Here is a 3,115-nt window from a genome sequence, read left to right on the forward strand (position 1 = left end):
GTCACAGAAAAAAATTCTAACACAAGGAGGAAAGCATCACACAAGTCAGTAGGGTTTTTTTTCCCCAGAGAATGAAAAACTAAACATCAGAAGCCCAAACTCCCAAGAGCAAGGACAGGGTCATAGCAGGTGACCAGCGTCTGGATAGCACACCGACAGTGTCTGTTACAGACCCCGCTGACACCATTTCCTTCAGTCTCACACAAGGTCTGTTTTATCTGAGCTCTCATTCAATATGTTTACAGCTCAAAAGCTACCTGAATTTTTTCATTCAAACTAAAAGACTAAACTGTCACCAATCATTCATCATTTAATTTTTTTTCTTGTAACCTCGTGGGTGGTTTTTGTTGTTGTTGTTGTTGTTTGTTTGTTTGTTTGTTTGTTTTCTTATATTGTAAGACAAAAAGAAGGGACTTTAAAGAGTGAAATGAAGTCTGGTGCTTTGCAACATTTCTGAGCCTCTTCAGAAAATAAAAATCTCAATCCAAATAAGAATCTCAACCAATATCATGAGACTGGAAGCAATGACTTTTAAGGAGTAGAGATGCAGGCTCTAGGACCAGTGCATCTAGGCTCCTACACTGTCGGCAACTTGGCCCTTCTTAACCTCGTTGTTGTCTTCTGGAAAGACAGCCTAGACTCCATCCGCACAAGATGGTGGGGAGAGCTAAGTATGCCAATGGACAGTAGCATACACAAAAGAAAGGTCCCACAAGTAAAGTTTTCTACATAATTGTTGAACACACTCTGAAATCTTGATTTCCAAATGAATCACCATTGCAAAGTTGTGCTGACATCAGCTCACTAATTACAACCTAGAGACTGTCCAGAAATGGGGTTTCCCACCAACAGAAACTACAGGGATTTGGGGATCCATATCTAGCCTAGGATGCATTCTTTCTGCCACTTACAAAGATTCATATCTTGGATTTTGTCAAAGTATTCTAAAATATTGGCTAGAGAAATTACTTTAGAAAAAGTCAAAGGAATGTTAAAATGTTTTTAAGCCATAAGTTAAAAGCTGAGTCATGTGTCTTTATTGTTAATATGGGAGAGAAGCTGTTTGTGCTCGCTAGTTTTATGTCAATTTGACACAAGCTTGTTATCTATGATATGGAAATTGCCTTCCTAAGACTGGCCTATAGGCAAGTGTGTAGGGTATTGGACTGATGGGTGTGGGAGGGCCCATCCCACATTGGGTGGTGCCACCCCCTGGGCTGGTGGTTCTGAGTGCTATTAGAAAGCAGGCTGGGGGGTGGCGAACGCGGATGCCCTCGCTTTTCATCGATTGCACAGACACTTCTAGTGCAAAGATGGTCAACGTACCTAAAACCCGAAGAACTTTCTGTAAGAAATGCGGCAAGCACAGCCTCACAAAGTGACCCAGTATAAGAAGGGCAAGGATTCCCTGTACGCCCAAGGGAAGCGGCGCTACGATCGCAAGCAGAGCAGCTACGGAGGCCAGACAAAGCCAATTTTCAGAAAGAAGGCCAAAACCACGAAGAAGATCGTGCTCAGGCTTGAGTGTGTTGAGCCCAACTGCAGATCCAAGAGGATGCTGGCCATTAAGAGATGCAAGCATTTTGAACTGGGAGGCAACAATAAGAGAAAGGGCCAAGTGATCCAGTTCTAGAACTGAGTTGTCTGGGAGGAGAATACCGAAGCCGCAGAAACATCACCAGTTAAAAAATAAAGTTATTGTTAGTGTTGCTAAAAAAAAAAGAAAAGAAAAAAGAAAAAAAGAAAAAAAAAAGAAAGAAAGCAGGCTGAGTAAACCATGAGGAGCAAGCTAGTAAGCCGCACTCCTCCATGGCCTCTGTGTCCTGCCTCTAGCTTTCTGCCCTGTTTGTGTTCCTGCCTTGGCTTCCCTTCTGCAGTGGAGTTTGACCTGAGAGCTGTCATCAGAAATTAACTCTTTCTGCCCCCAAGTGTTTTATGGTCATGATGTTTCATCATAACAACAGAAAACCTAACTAAGATAGCATTTAACTAGGGTTAATACTGTTCAATTTGGGAGCAGAAGCAAGGTGGCTAAAATTATCCCAGCTTAATATCAGCCAAGCTTGTTATGTGGTAAGTGCAATTCTGTAAGGCTTCTTGCACATACGTGAGTTTATTCCAATAACTCAAATGATTGCTCTAATATTTCCAGCATCATCCTTGTATTAAAGCTTTGTATAGAAGCTGTAGAAATTCCTCCCAGGGAAGAAAAACATGTTTGGATTACCTATAAACCTGAATACTAGCCCCTGTTTATTTGCTGTATATAAGGACAAATACAGGTGTATTGAACAATATCCAGTTCAAAGTCTTTGACAAGGTGTGTAGCTATTTTAAATATAAGATTTACCATCACAGATTCTGAAACTTAAACTGCATTATATATATATAGCCATGTGCCAAGGCTAAATGCACACCATCCCCCAGGAGCTCGGGGGGGGGGGTGGGAGCAGGGGGAGGCTGGTTCATCTCGATTTTTCCTTTATAGGAAGGCAAAATTTCTTCCCTGTAATAAGCTCAGCCTGAGATAGAATGGAAAATACTTGGCAAATGCAAATAACCACTGGTAAGTAGAAGTGAGTTATAGACAATGCGCACTCGGGGCTCTGAGCATTAATGGGGTTAAGTGGAATTTCACACTTGAGAAATTTCATATGCTCAGTCTTGACCCAACTTCAGAAAATATGTGGCTTTACTGTAAAATGCCCTAGAGACACAAGAGGCATGCTGTTAGTTTGTGGCCAACAAGCAGCCGAATTTAAATCAGGGTAGAAAATTAAACACATGGCATTCTCTCCTGGCCTTCTGTTTCTCCCTGGGTGGGAACAAATCTTACAAGACTCCTCCTTAAGCCTAACCCTCACATCTAATTAGTCGCCAACCTGGTCCTACATCACAGCTTTTCTATCACCACACTGTCTCCATGTCGGCCACCACCTCAAAATCAGCACCTGGGTACTGGGCAGCAGACCGCCTTCCCAGCCCAGGCCTTAGAGAATCTCCCTAGCCTTGCAACTTGGCTTTCCCTCTGCTACCAAAGCAAATCTCCTGAGACAGAGGTTCCAAAGGCTGATACTATAGCTCAGCTAAAGTATTGCCTGTTATCCACAAGGAG

General features: G+C 42.5%; 1 pseudogene across 1 annotated transcript; it reads left to right on the forward strand.

The window, feature by feature from the left end:
• Positions 1–1,279: 1,279 nt before the first annotated feature.
• Positions 1,280–1,709, forward strand: LOC311583043 (large ribosomal subunit protein eL42-like; annotated as a pseudogene). The gene has a single exon. The product of its transcript is annotated as a large ribosomal subunit protein eL42-like (transcript).
• The last annotated feature ends 1,406 nt before the right edge of the window (positions 1,710–3,115 follow it).

This window comes from Acomys minous (assembly GCF_964271855.1).
Source record: "Acomys minous genome assembly, chromosome: 14".
Classification (NCBI taxonomy): Eukaryota; Metazoa; Chordata; class Mammalia; order Rodentia; family Muridae; genus Acomys; species Acomys minous.